This window comes from Staurois parvus, unplaced genomic scaffold, assembly GCF_062004578.1.
Source record: "Staurois parvus isolate SC_StPar_1 unplaced genomic scaffold, SC_StPar_1.0 ptg001137l, whole genome shotgun sequence".
In the NCBI taxonomy this organism is placed as follows: Eukaryota; Metazoa; Chordata; class Amphibia; order Anura; family Ranidae; genus Staurois; species Staurois parvus.
In genome coordinates, this window is record NW_028318933.1 from 872,054 (window position 1) to 882,500 (window position 10,447).

The following is a 10,447-nucleotide window of genomic DNA, read 5'->3' on the forward strand; positions in this document are numbered from 1 at the left end:
TTGCCACTAATATTTATAATTATTATTATTATTATTATTGACACTTTATGTAGAATTATTAGTGGTATTATTTATTATTATTATTATTATTATTATTGACACTTAATAATAATAATAATAATAAATACCACTAATAATTATAAAGTGTCAATAATAATAATAATAATAAAAAATAATACCACTAATAATTCTACATAAAGTGTCAATAATAATAATAAATACCACTAATAATTATAGACACTTTATGTAGAATTATTAGTGGTATTATTATTTATTTCAGGTACTTGTATAGCGCCGTCAATTTACGCAGCGCTTTACATACATATATTATACATTCGCATCACTCCCTAACCCTCAAGGGGTGTACAATCTAAAGTCCCTAACTCACATTCATACATACACATACTAGGGCCAATTTAGACAGGGGCCAATTAACCTACCAGCATGTCTTTGGAGTGTGGGAGGAAACTGGAGTACCCACGCAGTCACAGGGAGAACTTGCAAACTCCAGGCAGGTGGTGCTGGGGTTGGGATTCAAACCAGCGTCCCTAGTACTGCCAGGCGGAAGTGCTAACTTTAGCCACTGTGCTGCCCACAATTATTTATTATTATACAGGACTAATATAGTGCAACAGTTTGCTCAACTCTTTACAATATAACAGGAGACAATACAGCAACAATACAGTTCAATACAAGAGGGATAGGAGGGCCCTGATCCTTGGAGCTTACAATCTAGGAGGGAGGGGCTAGTGGTACAAAAGGTAATAACTGTGGGGGACGGACTGGTTGAAAGAGTAGAAGATTCCAGTATTAGCTGAGGGCAGGATAGGCTTCCCTGAAGAGATGGGTTTTCAGAGATCGCCTAAAAGTGGGCAGAGTAGGCGATAGTCTGATAGATTGGGGTAGAGAGTTCCAGAGGATGGGGGATGCTCTGGAGAAGTCCTGGAGATGAGCATATAATTAGTAGTATTTATGTATTGTTTTTAAATTTTTACTCTCCTAATAATATTTATTATTTTAATTGTTAATCGAATAATGTTTTATTCTCCTAATAATACTTGTTATTCTTTTATTTATTATTACAACAAAATGTATTAATAATAAATATAATATTGGTATTATCCTAATTTTTTAGTAAGTGTTTATTTCGCTTTTTTGTGCTTGGAACAAAGAACAGGCATCTACACCACAACATGTAAGACGGCAACAGGCAGGAATACAATACACATAAAGCATCACTCCAAGCCACCTTGTGCATTTTTTTTTTTTTAATTGATCTAAGGACTGGGCCACAATTTTTGCATTCCAGATGTTTTTTGGTGCGTTTTTCACTGTGTTCCAGTGCATTTTATTTCTCTTTTCATTTTTTTTTTTTTGACACTTGAAAAATCCAAGACAATGTGCGTTCTGGTGTGTTTATATGCATTCTGGTGCGTTTTTATAGAGAAATCATGCAGCAGGTTCTACTTTTGTTGACTGGAACTGACTGCACTGGCGTGAACTTGGGCCATTGGAATACATGGAAAACATTAGAATTGTCGGCAAGTACCTGAAGGTTCTTCCTCTTATTTAGTATTCTAGTTCTGACATTTTTATAGCATTGTCAGTATTGTACATTCACATCAGTCCCTGCATGTAGTAGTTTACAATACAGTCTCTATCACACACGCACACACGGGCTGTTTTAGACAGGAGGCAATTAACCTACCAGCATGTCCTTGAAGTGTGGAAGGAAACCGGAGTACCATGAGGAAACTCATGCAGGCACAGGTAGAACATTCAAACTCCATGTGGTGTCTTGGCTGGGATTTGAACCTGGAACCCCAGTGTTTGCAAGGCAGAAGTGCTGTCTTATGATCCATTCATTGTTCATTGGATCATGCCAAACCATTGAACGTGTGACCACATGGCACTGGGCTCTACACATTAAAAGATGCAATTTAGCTATGGCCTCTATGGCTGCAAAAAAAATATATAATATTATTATATAATCTATTATTATATAATCTTATTATTATATATATATTATAATATATTATATATATATATGTGTGTGTGTGTGTGTGTATATATATGTGTGTGTGTGTGTGTGTGTATATATGTGTGTGTGTGTGTGTGTATATATATATATATATATGTGTGTGTGTGTGTGTGTGTGTGTGTGTGTGTGTGTGTATATATATATATATATATATGTGTGTGTGTGTGTATATATATATGTGTATATATATATATATTTTATAAAAAAAATATACTTTTTAATTTTTTTATTGCAGCACAGTGGGTTGGCCACAATGCCCAGATACTGAAAACATGCATCAATGTGTTTTTATTTTTGTTTTTTTTTATTTATTTTATTAATTTTAATTTACATTATTTCACGTTATACAATGTTTTTTCCATATCAAAAATTTTTACACTAAACAAAGAAAAAAACCCTACACCCCTCCCCAACCCCATAGGCACCTCTATACCCACCATGGACAGCTCACAGACCTGTACTGACAATTGGGAGGTGTTATAAAGGGCTCCTGATTATGTCATTACTTTTCAGTGAATGAATGAAGGAGAGCCTTTCCTACTGGCCTCGGGCATCATGGCCCACTGAAAGGGCCAGCTCCCTATAACAGCAGCCAATTGTAATGAACAGGAACCCCCTCTTACTAGTTCCCAGCATCATGGACCACTTAAAGGGCCAGCTCCCCATAACAGCAGCCAATTACAATGAACAGGAACCCCCTCTTACTAGCCCCCCAGCATCATGGACCACTGAAAGGGCCAGCTCCCCATAACAGCAGCCAATTACAATGAACAGGAACCCCCTCTTACTAGCCCCCAGCATCATGGACCACTGAAAGGGTCAGCTCCCTATAACAGCAGCCAATTGCAATGAACAGGAACCCCCTCTGACTAGCCCCCAGCATCATGGACCACTTAAAGGGCCAGCTCCCCATAACATCACTTTGCAGCCAATTGCAGTGAACAAATGAACAAGAGCCCCTCCTATTGGATTGACCTCCAGCATCCAAGCCCACTTAAAGGGCTCCTGCTGACAGCAAAGGGTTAAATACATGCATTAATATACTTGATGTATCAAGAAGTTTTAAGTTTTTTACTTTTAAAGCATACCCAACAGCGGATCATTATTTCGTCTTTACATCCTACATTCAGGCGGTCGGCTGTTGGAAGGTGGCGGTTGGCCCTTTCCAGTTGGGTTGATGGTATTACAGTTTGAAGAACACTTTAAGACGCGTCGAGACAGCCAGATGGTTCATCAGGAGCCCCCTGATACCGTCTATGGCATACCTAAGCCACTGGAGAGTCTTCTCTCAGGAAATGGGGGTCTTTTAGGATTTTAACCCCTTGGCTCCAGCACCTCCCGGCTCTTTAAGGGGCTTGTAATATCGGGAGGCAGGGTGGCGTTTAGGGTGATTGGCTGTCACATCGGTCACATGATCGTAAGTCGCTATTGTGGTCTTTCCGTGAAGTGCTGGTAAATATTCTGGGAGCACGCAAGACGCACACTCTTGGCGCATGTGTGTTTACATTGGGTACACAAATATGCGGTCTCTCGGTGTCCAGACCCAGCCGCTGAGAAGCTGCATATTTTCGTACCGTCGGCGCCAAGGAGTTAAACTAAGATTTGTTAACAACTTGGCCTCTGGAGGGTTTTACCCCCTTCATGACCAGGACATTTTTTTTGCAATTCAGCACTGCACTACTTTGGCAATTGTGCGGTCATGCAAAACTGTACCCAAGTCAAATTTGTAACATTGTTTCATACAAATAAAGCTTTCTTTTGGTGGTATTTGATCACTACTGGGTTTTTTTTATTAATTATATAAATTTAAAAAGACAAAGTTTGAAAAAAATATATATTTTCTACTTTCTGTTTATAAAACCTATCCAATAATAAAAATAAAAAAAAATTTAATTTCTTCATAAATTTAGGTGTATTCTGCTACAAGTCTTTGGTAAAAAAAAAATCCTAATAGGTGTATATTATTATTATTATTATTTATTTTATTTATACAGGATTTATATAGCGCCTACAGTTTGCTCAGCGCTTTACAAAATGAAGGCAGACATTACAGTTACAATACAATTTGGTACAAGAGGAAACAGAGGACCCTTCTTGTTAGAGCTTACAATCTAGGAGGAGGGGTTGAGTCATACAAAAGGTAATAGCTGTGGGGGGGGGGGTGAGCTGATGGAGGAAATAAATGGCGGTTTACTAGGTAGAAGCAGGATAGGCTTCTTTAAAGAGAGAGGTTTTCAGGGATCGTCTAAAAGTGGATAGATTAGGAGCCGGACAGATTGGAGTAGGGAGTTCCATAGGATGGGAGAAGCTCGGGAGAAGTCTTGGAGGCGAGCATGGAAGGAGGTGACACGGGAACTAGAGAATTATTGGTATATTGGTTTGTGTGAAAGTTATAGCATCTGGGATATTTATTTATTTTATTTATTTCAGGTACTTATATAGTGCCGTCAATTTACGCAGCGCTTTACATATATATTGTACATTCACATCAGTCCCCAACCCCCAAGGGGCGTACAATCTAAGGTCCCTAACTTACATTCATATATACACATACTTGGGCCAATTTAGACAGGATCCAGTTAACCTACCAGCATGTCTTTGGAGTGTGGGAGGAAACCCGAGTACCCAGAGGAAACCCATGCAGGCACATGGAGAACATGCAAACTCCAGGCAGGTGGTGCTGTGGTTGGGATTTGAACCGACGACCCTAGCACTGCTAGGCGGAAGTGCTAACTATTTAGCCACTGTGCTGCCCACATATACTGAATTCACACAGCTATGAAGCTATACTGAAATGGCGGTGATCCGCGACTTATAATGGGACTGTGATAATGCGGTGGGCAATCTGGCACTAACAGACCCTTGATCAGATCTAATACTGTCATTGTACGAATGACACTGGCTGGGAAGGGGTTAACATCCAGGCGGTTAACTGTGTGCCTAAGAAGTGTAATATGTGCTGCTTTTACTTACAGATCTGGCTGTTTTTTCCTCCCTGCTTTGCAGGGAGAAGAAACAGCCAGATTGCTGCTCTGTGTACAGAGTCGTGTGTTTGTAAACACAGGACTCTGCTGTGATTGGCTACAGCCGATCAGCCAGGTCGCAGCCATAAATCATTGCCTTGAACCTGCTGACAAAATCCCTCTGGAGGCAGCGACAGTGCGGATCAGCAGGGGGCTTTTCACGTGTGCACCCCTAACTCTGAACAGGCTGGATGACATACATGTACGTGATCCAGCCTGCTCATGCAGTGCATTTACTGCGGGCGGGTGGGAAGTAGTTAAAAATGGTAAGAAATAGTTGTAGTCTGTTTGCTGTTGCTATATATTGGACGCGATGCATTGTAACCAATCTCCCTGCAGACAGCTTGTGGTCACTAGATTCCTTGTGATCTGTCACCGGGCTCTAAGCCATGGCATGGAAAGATGGTCTTTAATTGGCAATATTAATGTGGCTTGGTCACGTTGACATGTCCTCTGTCGATTTTTTTTTTTTTTTTTTTTTTTTTTTTTTTGTGTGAATTTGGCATTTTAATGACGATTTCACATTAACCACTTTTTTTGACAGCCCAGGCATTTGCAGCATGTTGATTTCCAATGACACGTTTGCTGACAAGTGGTTAAATCACTCAGCAGCTGGAGACCTGAAAGCGCCCCGTAGATTAGACTGGATTCAACCAGACATGAAACGCACTCGTCATTACTGGTGTCAAGAAATAAAGAAACACGCCAATGTTCAGGGGGGAGCAAAACAGGAGAAAATAGGCCACACAATACAAACCACATTCTAAGCCGTCTTTATGTTTTCCGGGCTTTTTATTTTTGGTCGGCTTCGAAAATTGACTTGGAGGGCCCAAACGCACCTATGTTTTGTAGCAGCATGTGTCCATGCAGGAGCTATCTTCTGAGGGCTACGTTGCCAATTATGAAGAATGGCATCCCAACGCACACATCATGTGCCAAGAAAAAAAAATAGTGGGTGCGCTGCTTTGTCCAATTACACTAATATTGCCAAAATTATTGGCCCAGCCCTCCAAATCATTGGATTCAGGTGTTCCAGTCCCCTCCATGACCACAGGTGTATAAAATCAATCCCCTAGGCATGCAGACTGCTTCTACAAACGTGTGAAAGAATGGGTCGCTCTCAGGAGCTCAGTGACTCCAAGCGTGGTCCCGTGATAGGTTGTCACCTGTGCAATAAGTCCATCCGTGACATTTCCTGGCTACTAAATATTCCACGCTCAACTGTTAGTGGTATTATAACAAAGTGGAAGCAACTGGGAACAACAGCAACTCAGCCACCAAGTGGTAGGCCACATAAAGTGACAGAGCGGGGTCAGCACATGCTGAAGCGCACAGTGCGCAGAAGTCACCAACTGTCTGCAGAGTCAAAAGCTAAAGACCTCCAAACTTGGTGTGGTCTTCAGATTAGCACAACAACAGTGCGTAGAGAGCGTCATGGAATGGGTTTCCATGGCCGAGCAGCTGCATCCAAGTCTTACATCACCAAGTGCAATGCAAAGCGTCGGATGCAGTGGTGTAAAGCACACCGCAACTCTAGAATAGTGGAGACGTATTCTCTGGAGTGACCAATCATGCTTCTGTGTCTGGCAATCTGATGGACGTGTCTTGGTTTGGTGGTTGCCAGGACTGGCCTGACTACGTTTTGCCAAGTGTAAAGTTTGGTAGAGGGGGGATTATGGTGTGGGGTTGTTTTTCAGGGGTTGGGCTTGGCCCCCTAGTTCCAGTGAAGGGAACTTTTAAAGCGTCAGCATACCAATACATTTTGAACAATTTCATGCTCCCAACTGTGCAGGAAGAGTTTGGGGATGGCCCCTTCCTGTTCCAACATGACTGCGCACCAGTGCACAAAGCAAGGTCCATAAAGACATGGATGAGGGAGTTTGGGGTGGAGGAACTTGACTGGCCTGTACAGAGTCCTGACCTCAACCCCATAGAACTTGCCTTGCCCATAGCCTTCTCGTCCGACATCAGTGGCTGACCTCACAAATGCACTTCTGGAAGAATGGTCAAACCTTCCCACAGACACCCTCCTAAACCTTGTGGACAACCTTCCTAGAAGAGTTGAAGCTGTTATAGCTGCAAAGGGTGGGGCCAACTCAATACTGAACCCTACGGACTAAGACTGGGGGCCATTAAAGGTCAGGTGGCCCAATACTTTTGGCAATATAGTGTAGGTGTGATGGCAGCCCATTCGTAATAAATGAGCTTACCTTAACATCTCACTTGTTGCCATGCATGTTAATGCACCACAATGGACCCCAAAAAGTGTAAAAAGACCCTAATTATTATATGGGGTTTCTATAGCACCATTGCATTTTTTTAAGCCTTTATTATAATAGTCAAAGGGCCCTGCCCATTAGAGCTTACAATCTAAAACAGTGGTCTCCAATCTATGGTCGTGGGGCCGGCTGTGGCCCTTTGCTTGCCTTTGAGGTGCTATTCCTGCCACTGACACGAGCAGTGGGGTGCTATTCCTGCAACTGACACGAACAGTGGGGTGCTATTCCTGCAACTGACACCAACCATTTATTTCTCCCCCTAATACCAAAGATCAGGCATTGTTTACTCCCACGGCCCCCCTGCAGTCTAAAGTTCACTAAACTGGTCCTTTCTTTAGAATGTTTGGAGACCCCCAATCAAAAGTAGCTTACAGTGCACACAAAATTTTTGCATCCTTTCTTCTTCCATATTTTTTTTTTTTTCTATATACCTGATTTTTTCCCAATTTATGATTACAGTCAAAATACTTATCCATTACTTTTTATATTTACAAAATATAGAATGTTTATTTTTTTAATTTTTTTTTTTTTTCAGAACATGGACAATGATGGTACCTACATAAATAATAAATTATAATCAATAAAAATAAATACATTTAATAAGTATTACTATGAGCAGCTTTTTCCTAAAAATGCACACTTATCAGTTCTGCAGCTAGTTTTTGTTTATTGCATTTTATTTTCTCGTACATTTGGAAGTAGAAGAATTTTTTTTTTATTCCATATACACTTGAATTCTTTAAAATTTTGATTACAATCAAAATATATACTTTTTTTTTAATTTTTTTCTTTTATTTTTTCTTGTTGTTAGAACATGGTCAGAAATTAGTATTTGGGGAAAAAAAACACTTTGATCAGAATCTAAAAGAAAATGACAAATCAAGGTTGTAAATTCTTATTAATTGGCTGATCGGATTGTCTTCCATTGTGTCTAACAGTGTGTGGGCACCATTCTATTTATTGTAAGATCAATGGCGTTGATGTGTGAATGGACAGGATCACATGCAAGGAGGCGAGCGTACACTCACACACGCCGGTGCAATGCAGCTTAAATAATGGGGTTATTAATAATTCAGACTTGTGAGTGGCTGGATGCTATTGCATAAGATGTCTGTTTCCTCAGCCCTCCTGCAAAGCGGGTGAAATCTCTGCAGCCAGACGGTGTGCCGTGTGCGAGGCAATGCTGGGATGTGATGATGACACAGATTACAGGCTCCTGCCTCGACCCACCTGACGGTGTTTAATGCAAATTGCATCATTACACAGAATCGGAGAGCTGGCAATATGATGACACCCATTGCATGGTCACACTCTGCTGGTCCCAGTGTGTTGTCATTCTTCAGCTGCAAGCATCACACTTTGAAAGAGTCTGCTCCAGCCTGAGCTGGCCTCCCACCCTCGCCCCTCCGAGCGCACCTCCAGTAAGGACATTTTCTCAGCATTGTCTGTGTCTTGTGTAGATTTTGTATGTTTTTTAGTTTTTTTATTATTTTTTTTTTCTACTTCTCTACTACCATTAGTTATTTTTTATTATTATTTTTTTTCTACTTCTCTACTACCATTAGTTATTTTTTTTATTATAATTATTATTTTTTTTTCTACTTCTCTGCTACCATTAGTCATTTTATTATTATTATTATTTTTTTTTTTTCTACTTCTCTACTACCATTAGTTATTTATTATTATTATTTTTCTACTTCTCTACTACCATTCGTTATTTTTTATTATTATTATTATTATTATTATTATTTTTCTACTTCTCTACTACCATTAGGTAATTTTTTTTTAATATATATATATATATATATATATATATATATATGTATATTTTTTTTTTTTTTTTTTCTACTTCTCTACTACCATTTAGTTAATTGAGGTCTGGTAGGATACCTGTGGCTTTCCAGTTGGCATGGAACTACAAGTCCCAGCATCTCTTAAGAAACCACAGATCGGTCTGGAAGGCCACCTGTGGTTTTTTTTTAGAGCTGGAGTAGAACTACAAGAACCAGCCTCTGCTGTCTGTGTGTGTTGTTATATTTGTGTCATTTTCTACTGCTGTCAGTCGATTGAGCCCAGCAGAGGTCTAGTAGACTGCTGGCGTGGAACTATAAGGATCAGAATGTCCTCAGGAGCTGCTACTTGGCCTGGTAGGCTACTTGTGGCTTTACTGGTGGTGTGGAATTGCAAGTGCCGGCCAATCTCAAGAAACCACATATTGGTCGGTGTAGGCTACCTGTTACTTTCCAGCTGGTGTGGAACTACAAGCATCAGCATGTTCTTAGGAGCTGCTACTTGGCCTGGCTGGCTACTTGTGGCTTTCGGGCTGGTGTGGAACTACAAGCAACAGCATGTCCTTAGGAGCTGCTACTTGGCCTGGTAGGCTACTTGTGGCTTTACTGGTGGTGTGGAATTGCAAGTGCCGGCCAATCTGAAGAAACCACATATTGGTAAGGCAGGTTACCTGTGCCTTTCCAGCTGGCTTGGAACTACAAGTATCAGCATGTCCACAGGAGCCATAAATTGGTCAGGGTTACCTATTTGTGGCTTTCCAGCTGGTGTGAAACTACAAGCACTAGCATATCCTTAAGAGCTGCTACTCATTCAGCTAGGCTACCTGTGGATTTCTAGCTGACCCAAGACTACAAGTACCAGAATCTCATAGGAAGCCAAAAATTGGTCAAGGTAGGCTACCTGTGGCTTTCCAGCTGGTGTGGAACTACAAGAACCAGCATATCCTTTGAAGCTGCTACTTGTTGCTTTCCAGCTGACCCAAGACTACAAGTACCAGAATCTCATAGGAAGCCACAAATTGGTCAAGGTAGGCTACCTGTAGCTTTCCAGCTGGTGTGGAACTACAAGTACCAGCATATCCTTAGGAGTTGCTGCTTGGTCTGGTAGGCTACCTGTGGCTTTCCGGCTGGCATGGAACTACAAGCACCAGCATGTCCTTAGGAGCTGTTGCTTGGTCGGGTAGGCTACCTGTGCCTTTGCAGGTGGTGTGGAACTACAAGTACCAGCATATCCTTAGGAGTTGCTACTTTCCAGCTGACATGGAACTACAATTGCCAGCATCTCTTAGGAAAGCTCAGAAAGGTCTGTAGGAC